Source organism: Microcaecilia unicolor, chromosome 4, assembly GCF_901765095.1.
Source record: "Microcaecilia unicolor chromosome 4, aMicUni1.1, whole genome shotgun sequence".
Taxonomy (NCBI): Eukaryota; Metazoa; Chordata; class Amphibia; order Gymnophiona; family Siphonopidae; genus Microcaecilia; species Microcaecilia unicolor.
Window position 1 is genome coordinate 340008338 of NC_044034.1, and position 18637 is coordinate 340026974.

General features: G+C 43.4%; 1 protein-coding gene across 4 annotated transcripts in view; it reads left to right on the forward strand.

Annotated features, from left to right (window-relative positions):
* Nucleotides 1–18637, forward strand: part of TIAM1 (T cell lymphoma invasion and metastasis 1) — a 369616-nt gene that overhangs the window by 117955 nt on the left and 233024 nt on the right. The window contains exon 1 of one of the 4 annotated variants that reach the window (XM_030202127.1): nt 4708–4784. The exons of the other annotated variants lie outside the window; for them this stretch is intronic. The gene's annotated coding sequence lies outside the window, so the exon portion shown is untranslated. Of the gene's footprint in view, nt 1–4707; nt 4785–18637 lie in introns of those variants that run through there. 4 annotated transcript variants of the gene reach the window in all.

The following is an 18637-nucleotide window of genomic DNA, read 5'->3' on the forward strand; positions in this document are numbered from 1 at the left end:
ATGGGGGAGTCTTGCAAGCCTCGGGACATTCAAGATGCTGTGTGGAGGGTCTCCCTCCATGTGCACCACTGCCTGAGTTTCAGCACTAGCTGCAGGCAACACAAAGCCCAGCAAAGTCTGCTGCACAGGGCTCAGGTAGGTAACTATAGAGCTTCCCTCTGCATGTAACTATTGTTGTCTCCGCTTGGGCTCAATTGCATCAATGGAGCTCATTGTCCTGCCTAGTGGGGACAGAAGCAATCCCTTGTAGGGACAGGAGCGATGAAGTGAACCCCACCCACTCCTGCTCCTAGTGGCTGCTGCAACCTCTCATGGTAGTACCAACTACTGCAAGGCTGCTGCGATAGCCATTAGGACAGGCGCATATGGGGGTTTGCTCCTACCCGCACTGGATACTGGCGTGTTTTGGGTGAGACTAGGGAGGGCCCAAAACCAGAGCATCCAGCAATGATTACTGAACTAGAAGAAACATCCAAGTCTTAAAAAGAAGGACGTCCTTTGTGTTTCAATCATGTCTAGCATACAAAAATGTGCTCTGAGTAGCTGACAACTGGATGGATTAAGGCATGACACCTTAATCTCCCAGTGGTTGCTGTCCCCCTTCCTCTTCTCTGAAAGTGAAACTGGAAAGGACTACCAGGCTTTGTGACAGCTTCTGGTATTATAGACATTCTGAACAGAGCAGCATGCAAATCTGAGGAGTAGCCTAGTGGTTAGTGCATTTGATTTATTAAAATTTAATCGCTTTTCCTCCAGAGATGATCAATAGAAATAGAATAAAATAAAACAGAGAAGAAAATAAGATGATACATTTTTTGATTAGAGATGACAAAGCAATGTCCATAAAAACTTATTAAAATTAACAGGAAAGAGGAAAAGAATGCCAAAGTATGATAGGAAAGAGAAGGCCAATTAAGGAATGGGAGATAGAGAAAAAAAATAGAGGCTGCAATGTTAGTGGATCCTGGGGAGACCAACAGGATCTACATGAACGGAAAAAGTGGTTTCAAAAAGGTGTTTTTTTTTTTAGGAGATTTTGAATTTAGGGCAGGAATGTTTGAGGCAAATAGGGACAGGAAGGGAGTTCCAGAGGAAGGGTGCTAGCCAAAAGAATGCACGAGTTCAGGTATACTCACGGTGGGCATCTTTGAGCAGGTGGAAGTCGTAACCAGTTATCTTTTAGGGAACGTAGAGCTCTGGAAGGGGTGAAGAGAGGATGCCATAATAATAAATCTTGTGAGCAAGGGAGGCCAGAATATACAATGATACAATAATTCACAATCTCGAGACACTTCTGTACGCACTCCTGATTACCTGACTGGATTATTGCAACTTCATATATTCTGACCTCCCTCAATATTCCATTTGTCATCCAAAACACAGCAGTTTGTATTCTCTCCCGTGCTTCCAGATTCGATCACGTCACACCTCTCTTTATACAACACCAATGGCTTCCTATTCCTTTCCATATTTCAATACAGAATTCTTGTTCTTGCCATAAGGTTTATTATTGTGGCATCTTCACCCCTCAAAAGCAGCGTACACAGGTTCCATTTGTAATTTTACATTTTTTTTTAGCAGATTGCTGATTTCTCCTTCCATACCTTAGCTACCCATGTCAGGTGCATATATAATTCATGCATTATTTTAAAATGTTTTTTTCTCGTAATTATATACATTCTGTCAACGTAGGTCATCCTGACTAGGACTTTATAGTCATCTTTATTAATGATGCTCAAAATCTTCAGCAGGGTATGTCCTCCATCCCTAGACCATTTGTCCACTGTTACCTGAAAGGGAACAACTCAATACTTAAGCCTAAATTCTTTGAAAACTGTGACTTTAAATCACAATCTCAATCTGAAAACAATTGGAAAAAATGAAGTTTATAGAGGACAACAGTAACACAATGAAATTGACTAGTGTTTGAGATAAATCTAGCAGCAGTCTGAACCATTTGAAGTTTGCAAATGCAGGAATGATTTAACTCAAAAAAATAACGAATTGCAGTAATCAGTTTGGTTTAAGATCAAAGCAAGGCCTAAGGTTCTCAGATCCTCTAACTGAAAATACGGTCTCACCGAATGTATCAGTCTAGTGCATAGAAAGACAGTCTAAGTAATTTGAGGTTCAAAGTCAAACAAGAATTACATTTATAACACAGAATAGTAATATAGTCAAATAGAGAACTGGCTGCCTTAAAATACAAGGCTGGGCAGTTGGAAAAGGAGTACAGTGCCTTAGATTTAGCTGGATTCAATTTCATCTTATGTTGAGCAAGCCAGAGGGCTGTAGAATTCAAAGGGTACTGTGGTTAAATTAGGATGAAGATGGTCTGTGAAAAATTCTGAATATCATCCATAAAAATATACAGTATGTATTGTATATTGTAAAATTATGGCCAAAGGAACCAAAGACAAATAGGGTTGGAGAAAGGACAGTTACCTTGAGGAACACCAAGAGCTAAAGAGAAAGTTTTTGAGTAACAATTGCCAATCCTCACTGAAAAGCTATGGTAATGGAAATGGGAAATAGTGGAATAAAGGATACTTGTGTATACCTAGTTTTGAGTATCCCCTAGCCAGTCAGGTTTTCAAGATTTCCACAGTGAATATGTATGAAGAGATTAGCATACATTGGATGCAGTGTATGCAAATCAATCTGTTCATGCACATTCATTGTGGATATCATGAAAACCTGACTGGCGAGGGGGTACTCCAGGACAGACTTGTTATAAAGCAGTGTTTCCTATCACCAGTAAATAGCTCAAGAGAAATGATGGATCAACAAGATCACAAGTGGCATTAAAATCTAGGTCCATGATGGCGAACCTATGACACGCGTGTCAGTACTGACATGCTTAGCCATTTTCGGTGACACGCGGCCGCATGTGGCCGCATACAGAGAAGCAGCGGCGTTCCCCGGGGCGGATCGCCGATGCGTCCCCCCCCCAGGTGCAGCGCGACCTCCCCCTCCCCGGCGAAATCACCCCCCCCCCCCCCGGTGCATGTTTACCCGCTGGGGGGGTGCCGTGTGCGCTCCTATTGGCTCCCTCCGAGTCCTCCGCTTGTTCCCTCCCTGCTGCTCCCTCTGCCTCGGCTCCTGCACGGCCGTTAGGGGATCTTTGACCTCACTTCCGGCCGGCGGAGCAGAGAGCAGCGGAATGCTGTGGGGGACGCATCTCTGGGGGCCCTGTGATCGCCATTACCACATAACCACAGCAACCATCATCCAATCTACTGTTCTGGGGTGTCGTGGATTTCTAATTGACCATCATTGCTGAGATAGGTGAGGGGGAGGCTGGGAGAGGCGAGGGCATGTGCTATGGGTGCCGTTTCCCGCCATTAGAAATAGCGGCAGCCATCTTAATTTACATAAGGTGGTCAGTTAGGCTAGTTAACCCCTAATTGCCTGCAGGGCTAACAGGCTATCTATAATTCTATCTTCTGTCACTGTCCCCCTGATGGAGAACCCAAAAAATAAAAAACCAAGGTTAAGTAAAGGAAGTGGTAGTAGCAGTAGCCGACCCTTTCAAGAGACATGGACCGAGATGTATGGCATTATAGAAAAAAATGGCAGATCATTTTGCGTTCTATGTACTGAAACGGTAGTAAGCAGAACGTGGAATATAAATAGGCATTTTGAAACTAATCATTCCCAGCTCTTGAAAAAAAGTGAGGATGAAAGGAAGGAATACATTTCCAGGCAGCTACACTTTTATAAGAGCCAATCTAAGTCCATCCTTAAATTTGTAAAAGGTTCTACAAATTTAACATCTGCAAGTTTGAGCATTGCTCACTCCATAGCTCAGCATGGAAAAGCACTCAGTGAGGGAGAATTTATTAAAGAAACTCTCCTAAGATGTGCACCAGTTCTATTTCACGATATGCAGAATAAAGATGCAATTATTAAGAGAATATCTGAGTTACCAGGAAATTTGGAGTGCCTGGATCCGATTACCAGACACTTTTAGCACCCTGAAAAATATAGCAATGGCTTTACTCACAATTTTTCCCTCTACGTAGTTTTGTGAAACCTTATTCTCAGCGTTAAATAATATCAAAACCAACAAAAGAAACAGATTGAAAGATGAAGTTAGTAGTGCTTGCTTGGGCTTGAAGTGTACAAAATACCAACCTTCAATTGAAGATTTAGCCAATGAAATTCAGCAACAAAAAAGTCACTAATAGGCAGATTAGTTAAAGAATTCCCCCTCCCCCTCACTTATCTTAGTTCACGGCACCCCACACAAGTTAAATAATATCAAGACCAACAAAAGAAACCGACTGACAGATGAACAAAGAAGTCACTAAGCAGGTAAGTTAAATAAATAGGTTTTGGTTTATTAAATACAGTTATATATTACAATTATACATTTTTGTTATTTAAACTATAAATATCGCGAAATTATGGTTTTTTTCTCGAAGTGACACACCACCCGAGTTATGCTCGGTTTTTTGGCGAATTTTGACACACCAAGCTCAAAAGGTTGCCCATCACTGATCTAGGTAAATGATGATAGCCTGTTGGTTCAGTTTGGATTTGCAACATAATTCATTAACCAAACAAAAAAAATCAAGGTCTGTGGCATGGTCAGTGTGGAAGCCAGCTTGCCTTGGATAAGGGTATTTGTGTTTTTGTTTTTTCTAGAAACAAGAAGAGTTGAAGAACCACTTTTTCAAGAACTTTGGAGGCAAAAAGGAGGTTAGAGCCTGGATGATAACTAGCAGGATCAGTGATATCCGGGGAAGATTGCTTCAATAAGGGGCAAACGAGAAAAATTGGTAGGAGCCCAGAATAAGAGGATGCTTTTTGTTTGTTTTTTTATTGGAGACGGAGGAAATGTTGTCAGCCAATATAAAGGTTGTATTTATCAATGAGAGAATTAGTCCAAGCAAATTCAGTAGTTAAATTGAATAGGGAAGAGAAGATGAAAGATTCTTCCTGTAAGTGGATGTAATAGAAGGCAGAATAGAAGAAGCCAGAGAAGATCCGAGATCCCATACCTCAGAATTGAAGAAGGAGGCCAGAGAATCTGGAAAGATTGTGGGACATCAGATTTCTAGAGAAGATGAAGCCTTTGTAATTGAAGAGAAAATAAGAAATAGTTTCTCTGGATGAGAACCACAAGAAGCTTTAAGTTTAGAGTAATAGGATGTTTGCTGTAGAACAATCTAAGATTATCAATGTGAGCTGTAGACCTGTGCCATCTTCTTTCTACATGCTGCAGTTGTCTCTTCAGCAAAGTTTTGGGTGATGCAACTCTTTTTTCCAAACAGGGTTTAGGAACTATATTTTAGGAGGAATTATAACATGTAAGATAACTGAAGATTAAGCCCCATCACTGGATTTGAGCTTCTAAATCTAGCTCAAAGACGTTGACTGGAAAGAAGGAAGCAATGGAAGTAAGAGCCATCGGAAATAGCCAAAATATTCCTAACCACAATAGATCCTTTATGAGAGGAGCGTCCTTAGTTGAGATGGATAATTGACCACCCTGCCATTTCTTTTCAGACCCAGGAATAATATGATTTTAGATAAGGAGATTAGGTAGGTAAAAAGATAAGATCAAGCATATGGCCTGCAAAATGTTTTGGAAAAGTAACAGATTGTGAAAAGAAGGGGCTTCCAATTTAGTGAGTATATCTCTAGCTTGATTTCTCTGGGGATTCTCCAGTGCAGGTTGCAGTCGCTAAGGGCCCTGTTTATTAAGGTGCGCTAGTGATTTTAGCGTATGCTAAAAATTAGTGCGCGCTTATGCTAGAGACACCCATAGGAATATATGGGTGTCTTTAGCGTGGCTTAGTAAACAGGGCCCTAAGTATAGTCAAATCAGAAAAATGGCTACTCATTTCAGAGAGAGGTCAACAGCTCCTGAAAATCTCAGCGTGTACAAAGGGAAGATGATAACAGAACTTTAGAATGTCCAAGGTATGGAGCAGACAGATCGTGACAAGAGACACAAATATGGTAGAATGATGATATACCACTTCCACTCCTGCCATCTCTAGGTTTAGAAAAGAAAGAGACCCTAGAGGGATAGACATCACGTAAGGAAGATTTCCCACTTGTTTTTATACAGGTTTCAGTAAGACAAAGAAACGCCAAGTGTGAGACCAGTGAGGTCCCCATCTGAAGGGCTTTTCCAGAGAATTGATCTTACATTAGAAATATCTCCTAGCAGCAGACTCGATGCGTTTGGAGAATCCATAGATATCCTTCGAAGGAAAGAGACTAAATGCTTTGGAACAAAAGATGAAAGGTCTGCAATCAGGCCAAATTGCATTGATTAAAGATAAAATGGTGACTCATCAGAAGTTGGAAGTCATGGAGAATTTTGAGCATTGTTTAAATTTGCAGTTTATGAACTTACTTAAATTTCCTCGCGTCTTTTAGAGGGCATGGTTAAGAAGTACTTTGAGATCTTACAGATTCTAAGGACTCTGTGCCAATGCTTACTAGAGCCCATTATGTGCACTTGGTGGGGGGGGGGTTACTGATTCGGTCCCCTCTGGTTATGTCTTCTCTATCATCTGTAGCTGGGTAAGAGAAGGATTAATATTCTTGCTTTAATGTGATTCCTCACTGGTGTCTGTTCTGTAAGATTTTTCCTTAACTTGTGTAGCCGGGACACCCTTCCAGGACCCGGCCCGGACCGACCCTGCTCAGCTTCCTTCTCCCCCAATCTCCCCATCTGTCCCTCATTACCGTCATCAGAAACCATCTCCCAATCCTCGATCCCATCTCCTAGCTTCTGCATAGCTCGGTGGGGAAGAGAGGGATTCTGGGATTGATAGTTCCTACCCCTCTTCATTACTTCCGTCGGCCTTTCAGCCACAAGAGGGCGAGCTCTCTGAATACTGGGGCCTTGGCATTGAAACCTTTTTTGTCGGTGCTCCCCTGCTCTCTTTGACCGCTGTTCCCGTGATTTCCTTGACCCCCTATCCTCTAACCCCTCACATTTGATTATCTTATTCCAGGGGTGATTTTTTTCTATTTTGTATATGGTATTGAATTCTGATTCAGTGGTTTTTTCCATTTCATAGTTTCCTGAAAAGTAGATTTTTCTGTTTCATGTCTATGCTTGATGTCCTCTCGATAATGAATAACTTAAAAAATAAAGTTATGCTGTGCGTTGCTTTTATTAAATTGAACATGGTATGAACAATTTAGGAAATGTTCTCAATTTTGGGTAAAGCTCCACAAAAACGGATCAAAACATTGTTTGCCTCTGCATATCCTTTGGGTTAGATATTGTGGAGGTTTGGTCTTTTACACTCACAGAAAAATCAGGCAAGTGGAGAATTCCAGAGAGAAACCAAGAAGCCTACCTGTTGTGAGAGTTATTGGAAGAACTGCTGTGAATCATACCTGAAGATGATATGAAAAAGTACTTCTGATCTGAACAACAACAACAAAAAATGGAAAAGTGGAGCAAATTTATGAAATCAGTCAGATAACACTCATAAGTTTTTGTAGAATACCCTCAAAGCTGCAAGTATTTTATAAACACAACATGGTGGAAGGAAAAAAAACCCTCAGAACCTAGTCATAAAAAGTTTAAATAACTTTATACTGACTTCTTGAGTAAATACCTCATCAGCAAAAAAAAAAAAAAAAACCTTCCAGCATAAACATGGGATCAATTACCAGTGAAAATATTTTGTGAAAAACATATCTGAAATTCAAAGCGTGATCCCACCAACAGCGGCCAGCATGTTGCTGATAAGCTGTGTCAGGGATTACCAGAGATTTTTTGAGGTATATAATTAAAACTCTGAAATAAAAATTAAGGGTAAATCAAATGTAGTAAGCTTCAGGTTTGATCAACAGGTTGATCTTGTCCTGGGTTTACCCATTGCTTTCAGGTCCCTGCAGTTCTAATTTCTCTATTGTATCCTCTGACAAAAGCAAGATTACAAGTCAATGCATGCAGTAGAATTAACCCCAAACTGGATCAACCTGTCGGACAAATCTGAAGTCAGCTGGTTACCGAAATGCTAGGATAGCAGAGAGATGCTACGGCTGAAGTGAGGTTTACAATGAAGATTTTTACGCTTGGGTTTTGGAGAAGATGCAAAATCGATTAAAAGAACTGGGTATGGGAAATAGTATGCCTTTTGACTGGATTAAGTGAAAACATGAATGTTTGCAGGGGATGAAAGGAAAAATGTAGAAGCATGTTTAGAATAAGTTGCTGAAAGTGGAACATAAATGGGTATAAAAGAGGCGAGTAGTTTACTTAAGGATACAGGGTGATCTGTGAATCAGCGGAGGGGGGGGGGGGTTGTTTGCACACAGCAATACTCCCTCTGCAGCTTCAGCCCTGGCATATCTAACTTCTTGTTGCATTGTGTAATTCTTTTTGCGTTATGTGTGCTGTTGCTTCCTCTGTCTCCCATGTGGTTCAATGAGGTGATGTTTAAATTATGTTATCTTGTATAGCAGTATTTAGCATGAACAATTCAGAGAGATCACTGAACTGCTCCTCTAGAGGAAGTGTAGTGACCCCCTGCAAGAAGAGTCGCAGTAGAGCAGTGGGCCTGGAGACACCCCAGCTAGTCAGGTTTAATGAATATTCATGAGAGAGATTTGCATGCACTGCCTCCACTGCATGCAGATCTATTTCGTGAATATTTATTGTGGCTATCCTGAAAACCTGACTGGCTGGGGTGCCTCAAGGACCAGGTTTGGGAACCACTGCCTAATATAGGAAGCAGGTGAAGAAGATTAAAGGACCTGGGACTGGATGAGCGCTGCTTGTTGGGAGAGGGGCCTAGCCCCACAATGATATTTAGTCTAAGGCCCTGGATCCCTCAGAGACTACCCCTGTTTCATTGTATAAGGCTTGGTTCAGCAAGATCTTTTCTCATAGACACAGAATGATAGATATCCCTTGGTGAATCAGGCCTTTAGTGTTAGATCATGACTTTTAGACCACTGGTGAGGAAGTAAGATCTTTTGGGAACTTCAGGGTGTGGGAACGGAAAAAGGGATGAGATTTGATATACCGCCTTTCTGTGATAGCAATCAAAGTGTATCAAACATATATTTGTAAACGATTTTTATTGATGAACAGACATTCAAAACAGAATTATTAAGAGCAGACGTTCTGTAATCATACTGACATTTCTTGTACATTAACTTACGTCGTATCTGTATCATCACTTTTTTAACATTTACCCCCCACTTAACCACCACCCCCATATCCTCAAAGTTAAGAGCTTCATACTTCATACTAGCAAGTTCTTCCGTAATTTATCAGCTACCTTTAACCAATCTTACACAAGGAGCGTATTTTCCCTTGGTTCCCCTTGAACTAGGGTATTCCTAATTTATTGAGTATGGCACTTCTTGCTTTATGAGAGATATTTTGCATATATAGGTTCCATATATTGATAAATTTCTTTCTTCTCTTTGGGTTTCCATAAACCTCCCTAGCCTCCCACAGCTCGTGGAACCTGTTCCTCCAAAGCCAAACAGTACATAAGTAATGCCACACTGGGAAAAGACCAAGGGTCCATTGAGAGCAGCATCTTGTCCACGACAGCGGCCAATCCAGGCCAAGGGCACCTGGCAAGCTTCTGCCTGCATCCAGTGGTTCTGCCTGCATCCAGTGTCTCAGTATGCTCTTTTTGCCCACTGCAAATGCCTTACATGAAAATAACTCCAAATTTTTATCTGATATCCCATATGCATTGCTTTTATTCAAAAGTACTCCTCTCCAGGAGGGGAGTATCCTTTGCCCTAATACTTGTTCTAAGTATTTCTGTGTTGCTCTCCAAAATGATTTTATTCTATCACATCTCCAAAATGCATGTAAAAAGGTATTCCTCTCTGTGTGACATTTAGGACATTGGGCATCAGAAATCCAGCCCGCCCTTGCTGCTTGTGATTGTGTTATGTATCCCTGATGTATAACCCTAAATTGGCTCTCCTGCAGCTCAGCCCCCCCCCCCCCCCCACACTTGCCTGGGTATATCTTTGATCAGTTTTGCAAAGTTTATTCCTTTCAACTCATATCCCAAATCTTTACTCCATGTGTCTTTAAGCTTCTCATATGTGTATCAAACATATAAACGGCAAGTGACCGACTCACCTGCAAATGCGCAGTAGAGTCGGAACGCTGAGAGTGTAGAAGTCCAAGCCCCGCCTCCACCAGCAGTACAACCCAATAGGGAGGAGGGCTTGGACATGGGCGTGGAAATCGGAGGAGGAGGAGGGAGCAGGGAGGGAAGGAGGGGGCGGAACTGAGGGAAACAGATGCTTGGGGGGAGGGCAGGGGAGAGAGCAGGGTTGGTGGACGGGGGGAGGCCATAGGAAAACAAAAAACTAGCCCGTTGTTACGGGCTTAACGGCTACTATATTATATACAGGTATTTGTTTTGAACCTGGAAAAATGGAGGGTTAAGTGACTTGCCACGAGTCACAAGGAGGGTAAGGGTAACGGGATTTAACATAACTGTCTTCCTGTGATATAATCAAAGCACTTTTCAATTATTGTATGAAGGCACTTTTTCTTTCCCTAGTGGGCTCACAATCTAAGTATTGTACCTGGGGCAGTGGAGGGTTAGGTGACTTGCCCAGAGTCAAAAGGAGCTGCAGAGGGAATCGAACCTGGTTCCTCCGGTTCTCGGACCGCTGCACTAACCATTAGGTTACTCCTTGGTAACTTGGGTTATTTTACCACAAGTCATGCTATGTTAACTCAGGACCTCATTACATAAAATGGGATCCTGTGCTAAACTAGTATGACATCTTTAATGGTAGCCCTCGTTCACAATTCCCCTCCCCCCCAAACAAGATTGTCTTAGATTTCAAGACCCTTCTCTGCACCCCATTGGACCTCTTCATGCGAGAAGTACTGGTTAAGAACCCCTGCTGTAAATAAATGGTTCTGTATAGTGGTTCTCCCAGACTAGCTAGTGTTGAAATGTATATGAAGACTTTTTTTTTGTGACTTCAATACAATTATACTACAATATGGATACAGAAAACAAATCAGGATCAGGTTTTCTTCTGTGGCTGTAGCTCAAGAACATCACCAGCCAGCCACTGACCCCCGGGTTTATATATAGTGCGCTTAGATTTGGGTGTCAAAATTGGCACAGATTCTGTAACACTGCACGTAGCTTAATTGACTGAACAAGCTAATGAGCAACTTATATCAGCATTTAACAAGCAATAATGGGCACTGATTAGAATTTAGGCGCACAGCTCGCTAAGTGTATTCTATAATGATATGCGCCGAACTTCTAACGTGCACATTATGGGTGGGGAAATGGGTGTTTTATGGGCGTCCTGAAATTTAGTTGCCTAGTTATAGAATATGGCCCAGTGTGCTTAAATCTATGTGCCGGGATTTATCCCAGGTTTCAGTTGGTGTAAGTGGATGCGTGCAGATTTAGGTGCTGAAATATCAACTAAGCATATTCTATAATCGGCGCCTAAATCTAGGTGCCGATTATCTTATTCAGCACTGATGTCAGTGCCATTTTTTTTTTTTAGGCACCATATATTGAATCTCCGCCTAAATGGGTTTGGAGTAGCACTTCAGAAGGGGCACAGCTGGTGTGCTAGGGTAGAAAAAGCAAAGGGGGGGAATACCATGTGAAATGTCTTGTTTCATTTGTTCTGATCATCTTGGTGGTTCAGCTCACACATAAAGTCATTTTTGCATGTACGTGCAAGGATATGGACCCCGGATGCAGTTCGTAATGACGAAACACGGCTCATGTCGAGTCTCATTAATCCTGTTCCACTGAAGTTGTATGCCTCAACTTACAATAAAGGGCATTTTATCAAATTCGGGTTTCTCTTTCTTTTGATTTGGTCTTCCTCACTGTTTGTTGACCCTTTTTTTGTTTTTCTGTAATACAGTGGCATAGCCACAGGGAGGTCCTTGGGGGCCTGGGTCCCCTCTACTTTGGGTTCAGGCCCCCTCCACAATTGCAGCACGTGTTGAAAGTCTGGCAGAGACACCCAAGCCCACTGGCCAAAAAGATCCACTGCCCCCAAGTTGCCTCAGAAATGAGGAAGTTGGCAGTGTGCTTTCCAGCCAAAAACTGTCTGACCACTTTCAGCCAAAACTGAAAGTGCAGCTGAAACTTATTGTCTGGTTTTAGCCGAAATTGAAAACTAAATTTTGGTAGTGTGAATATGAACCAATGAGGCCCACTGAGGATTGTCAGAGCTTGCAGTCAGCAGCCCTCTGCTAAACCCAATGGCGTAGCAAGGGCGGGGCGGTGGGGGCGGTCCGCCCCGGGTGCACGCTGCTGGAGAGTGCAGAGAGCAGCCGCCCGCCTGTCTGCTCCACTGGTTCCCTGCTCCCTCTGCCCCGGAACAGCTGGTGCGATACTAAGAGACGGGCCTGGCCTGGCCTGCAGCAGTTCCTCGGCTGTTGTGCAGGAAGGAGTGTAGGTGGTTATATATATATTTTGTAAGAGGCCAATTCCTACCTATGTACTCGCTTATGTCTAGGGGGCGTGGCCTCTGCCCAACCTTAGCTGCATGGAAAATAACGGACAGACCAATGGAATATATTAGTTTATTTATACAGCGTTATATACAAAAATATAGAAAACTCTTATCAGCCTATAGCATCAGCAATTCCTGATTGCATGCACAATGATACCAAAATATAGAGAATAACTATGATTATCCTATGGGCTAAAATCTGTAATAACAGATAAACACAATACCAAGATCCTAATGATTACCACACAAATCTTATACTAGGCTAACAGCAACTAGATCATAAATCCTGACGTCACACATCTGATGGGTCCGAGCACAGACTAATTATCTAACCCAGCCTGAAGGAAGTAAACTATGATCTCACCGTCCCGGTCACCAGATCAGATTCCTTCCGATTCCTCAGCCGAATGTCTCAGCGAGGTCCCACAAGCTCAGGTGATGCACTTGTCTTGATCAGCCACAGATGATACAGACGCAGTATAGATCCTGTAGACAGCTGTAACCTGGGGAAAAGCTTTGCCAGGTATTATCAGTAAGTCTCTCAGGTAAATCAGGTGCTTGCAGAAATGCAAGTGTTCTTCTCCTCTGTTCTTCTGTTCTTCTCTTCCTCTGCTCTTCAGCAACTTGTCTGTCTTTCTGTTCCCGCTTCTCAGACCAATCAGTTTTCTGGGAGCCAATCAGAAATCATCCCACCATGTACTCCCAGCATCTGTATGAAGCTTCCTTTGTCCGTCTTATCTCGTAAGCTCTCTCTCTCTCTCTCCCTCGAGGACATGCATTCTCCCCCGATACAGAGTGACCTTGAAGGTGGTGCAGACTTCAGTAAATCTATTACAAGCTGAAATGCTGACTTCTGCACAGTTGGTAGTCAGACATATAGGTGAAAGGTTGCAGCGTCCATTTTGGCTGTAAAGGTGCTCTCATATGCACACAGGGTGGGTGAGATCACAGCAAATACTCCTACAGATTCCCCCCCTTGGAGATGGAAATTACTGCAAAGGAGTAAAGGCCTTCTCCAACCTAACTACAAAAATAAGCCAGACAGTTCAGTCAGGATTCAGGTACAAACTTCATGGTCAAAACTACAAAAAGTTTCAAAGTAAATCTCAACTAATGCAAACTAACGCTCTTCAAACAGTTCAATTAAGCAAAATAATGTTCACAAGGAAATCACAAATGCTAATACAGCAAAATACTGAATAATAGAACCCGCATGTGCAGTTAGTTAATCTTAACACATGAAAATTAATCAAACAAATCATGAACCATAATCACATAGATCATGAAAATCACATCCTGCAAAGCAAAGCATATTAGTACAGAAAAGTGAACGGAATAAATCGTTGGCAAAACTCTGGTCAGATGTAACTACATAAAGTCTTGCAATCTCATCGCCGTAGGAGACAAAGTGTTTACGCGATAGCGTAAATGACGAAGGTCTCTCCAAAACACTACAGCACACAGGAGCATGATGACCCACGAGATGGTCAAAAGTGGGATGACAACGTGAGTGGACATGTGGAACTGGGTGACATCAGATGAACGACGTTTGTAATCTGCAACCTCGAGAGTCTCATGGTCAACAGATAATTCAACAGTGTGAGAGTCTTTGGACTGTAAAAATGGTATAAGGTCCATAGCAAAGTCAATAGGATGTCCACGAAATACATCAAGCACTTCCAACTCAGAAACAACCGGGTCTGTGTCAAGATAAAACAGGGAAACTCCTCCTACATGGGCAACAGCATACTTGGGTACAGCGATCACACAAACATTGCAAGGAAGAGTGTAACGGTTGATTACATCATGCTTCTGAAAGGTGACAGTAAGTTCCGTACTAGGTGTGCTAACTAACCATACCGTATCTAGTACAGCCACAGTGGTATCAGAAAAATCGTCATATTTTGACACGGTAGCCTTACACTTCTCTTGGACATTCTCTGTGGACAAGCCACAAAGAGCTTCTGTTGTGTCTTTCAGGAAAGGTTTACCAGGGCATAGCCAATTAACATCTTTAGTTTTGTGGCAAAGGTCTAAGTTAGGGACCAAATAATGTTGCGGAGCATCCTGTTGGTAAGCAACATACTTAGGTGTATCAACATTAAGGTACAAATTCTCATGCCAAGTACCAACATTTACAACTTGTTTAAGCTGGTATACATTCTCAGGCATAATAAATGGCAAATTAAGGATGAAGGCAATTTCCATACGCTCCATATCCAAATAAAGGGGAAAGGCAGTACCTAAATGAAATGCGATTTGAATTTGAAAAGGTTCAATAGACAAACGGGTAACTTTGGCAAAGGCATCTTTAACAACATCAGATGGTATCAGGTACGTTGGTATCTGTCCCTGCATTAGCTTACTAACACTAGTATCTACTTCCCTGAATAAATCCTGGATAAGGTCCTTAACAGGTTGTATAAACACACGGTCTTCATTCATGGTACCTTTAATTGTCAACAAATCAGCTGTGTTAGCACTAATTTTATGTGTATGTAAATTCACAAGAGTGACCGTATCAGCAATAGTTTTACCCTGGGCCACAAGTTGGCTCTGTTGGACTACCAATTTGGTCTCGATGGCTTTCAAGTCTGCTTGGATGGCTTGTATATTGGCCTGCAGCTTTTGGACAGAAACTACATTGGCAACAGACATGGAAATACCAAAAAGTGAACCAATGGCAGAAAAAATCAAACCACCGGCCAGACCAAGAAAACGCTTAGATCTGGACCTGGAATTATAAGGTTGCATAGGTTGTACCATGACTTTGTCCAGTTGATGCAAAATGTTCTTCACTTGTGCACGGGCATTTTGCATATAATTGAAAAACCAGGAATGGGTAACAGCAGACAGAGATAAGTTACTCATATTGAAATGTTTCAGTAGCACATGCATTGGGTCAAGGGACACAACTACTTTCTGTGGAACAATCTGGGACTGGGTAATCAGGAAACCAGGGGTATCTTGCAGAACAACTCCAGACATGGGACCAGGTTCGATCATCTTGGACCACGATCCCAGCAGCACGGAGATCCAGAACACGATCATCAGGGTTCTTTTCTGCATCTGCAAGGTACAAAGAAAACAGACTATGCTGTTGGGGTGTTAGTACAGTTCGTGTCATCAACACCTACGTCTGGAATCAAATGACTGGGATGACGTGGTCTCAACTGATTGATGTGGACCCATTTAAGGGTGTCTTCACCCTTAGTATTTTTCTTGAGGCAAATTTGGTAAGCCACAGGTGAAGCTTTTTCCACTATTGGGAATGGACCACGCCAACTAGGCAGAAACTTCCTTTCTTTAACCTTGTTTCTGGCAAAATTGAAGTAGAATACCTTGTCGCCAATTTGGTATTCTTTAGAGGTAGTCCCTTGATCATAATAGGCTTTTCTACCTCTAGCGCTACTTTCCAAATTTTTCTGAGCAAAGGCAAAGGCACTTTGCAAATGCTTACGCAAATGGGTGACATATTCATGAGTGGAGGTAGCACTGGACAAGTTCACATCATTAGTCCTGTACAACAAATGAATTGGTAATGTCATTTCCCTACCTGTCATCATCTCAAAAGGAGACACTCCGGTGGAACGGTGGGGTGTGGAACGAATCGCCATAAGGACCAATGGTAAAACAATGTCCCAATTCTTACCTGAGGATGACACATACTTCTTCAGAATGGTCACGATGGTGCGATTAGCTCTTTCGACCTGTTCTTCAATGTCCTCCTGCAAGGTTGAGGTTTCCACAGAATTCACCCTTCGAGGCTTCTGAGGTACAGACATCTCCCTGGACAGAACCAAGAAGTCATCTTCCACCTGTACCTGAGCACACGTCGCATCATAGGGCCAAACAAACTCGAGAGATATGAGGCCCCTGGGAGAGGTAAACCAACTGTCAGTCGTCTCCCCCCCCTGGCAGGTGTCCCAAGAAGAAGGCAGCCTGCCAAGGATAGGCAAACTTACTTCGACATCATGGAAGGACTGGCCAACCAGAAAGCCAACAGAATCTCCAGCAGATAGCTCAACTTCAGCAGACTGTGGATTGGTGACCAACAGGTATAAGGTGGTACCGGTGACCTCCAAACATGGCAGAACACCAATTGCCAATCCAAGGTCTCGAAAGTGGGCATGTGGGTTAAAGAACACTACATCATCCAGCAGACGTTGTCCTTGAGCGAGGCGAAGCTTGAGGGAAAAATCCCGAACTCTTCCTGGAATGGTTACATCCTTGTCACAGACTACCTCACAGACCTGGGGAATGGTCTGTCCAGACTTCAAACAAACAGCCGTAGGTTCAAGTTCCACTGGGTTGTTCTGCATTCTACTCCACAGGACTAGATTCACCAGGTCCACATAAACTCCCAGTCGTGCAAGGCAATCTGACCCCACATATAAGGGTTCCCTCAAGCCCCGGACAATAGAGAAGTGGTGGGTGAATGTCTTCTTTCCCACAGTCAAGGGAAGGCCACATATTCCGTCAAGCGGCTTGGAGCCTTGTCCCGGTACCTGTACCGAAGTAGAGGAACATCTGCTGAAGGGAAGTTGTACAGACTTACGAATTTGGCTGTACAACGAGTCACTGATGTAGGAGAGATCACTAGTGAACAGTAAAGTAGCTTGAAGCAATGGGGTGTTAGCCACTTGAACTGGTATGGTGAATTCATCACCTTTCCGGGTGATGACAGTCACCTTGCAAGGATGAGCAAAATCAGGAACAGAGATAGGAGATGAGATTTCAAGTGATGCTGAGTCCTGTGAAACAATCTCTAGATGGTCCGCTTGTTGCACCAGCTCTTCATGCTTCTGATCCCCCTTTTGTGCCTCTGTCAACGGAGGCTCCCGCATGGGCGGATCCGCGGAACACCGGAGATCAGTCCGCAGGGGAGTGTCCTGTAGCTCCACAGAGTTGGCATCACCGACTGTACGCCAGTATCTCCCTCGCACATATTTAAGGGGTCGAGTGACTTTAGACCAGATCGTTTCCTCGTCATAATCCAAAACAGGCCGAAATCTCTTCAAAAGGTCATTTCCAATCAGAAATTCTTCGCCCTCACTGGTAGTGATGATGGCTGGGTGCCTGACGGTCATCTGTCCAAGCTGTAAAGATAGCCAAACCTGTCCCACAGTTCCAATACTTTGATTGCCATAGGCCACCAGTGACAAGTCGCTCGGTGTGACATGCAGCACATCCCGACCCCCCCCTAGAGATGCCTCTAGTTTCTGAAACAGGCCCTGGGTGACCAAAGTCACCTCTGAGGCTGTATCCAGGAGACCTTCACAGGAAAGTACTTGTTGAATTAACAACTCCACGGTATATCTGTAACCTTTAGATATAAGCTTACCTAGAAAATACCTGACTTCCTGGGATGAGTCTTTTGAAAGAGGCCCTTCCGGGTTCGAGGGCTGCGACGCAGCATGGTTCACGGGGGACTCCTCACTGATGGGCGACAACGCATCCACGTGGACAGTGGGGACGCTTGCGGTAACAGGTTCTGTGGCCACGTCTAGTCATGCTTGTTCTTCCTCCGAAGAGGATGGCTGTTCCACCTCAACAGATTTAACACTAAGCCCTGGAGGGGTCGGCGGTCTAGAAGACTGGTCCTTCTGCTTCTGGAATTTGACCTTTTTATGAGATGGAGGTGTCTTGGGTACATTGCTAGACTCCGCGATTGAACATCTTGCCATCAATTGGTCCAGCTGAGCTTGCATAGCACAGATCTTCTCTGCATTCCACTTCTTCTGATTAAACCGCTTCTTTTTAGGTTGTTGCTGTCCCTCCTGTGCAATAGGAGGCGCTGCATCCCGCGGCAGGGCCTGAGAGCCCGGCGGCGTAGTTGGTCTCGGCGCTTTGTTTTCCAGAGAAAGCGTGGAAGTGACCGCACAAACAGCGGGTGGTATCACCCTGTTGCGACTCTTGGATGCCGGTTTCGGAGTCTCGGCTATTGGCTTGGCGCGGCAGATTTCAAAAATTCCTTCAGCCTGCTTTAGAAGGCTGGAATAGGGTTCTGCGTTTTTTCCTGCCAAGGGAATCTTTATCGGATCAGGCAGACCCTGTATAAAAAGTTCCCTGAAATCACCAAATTCAAGATCTTTAGAATCAGGCGGCACCCCCCCTTGGTAAAATGCACGCTTCAAGCGATGGGCCCACTCCCGCGGAC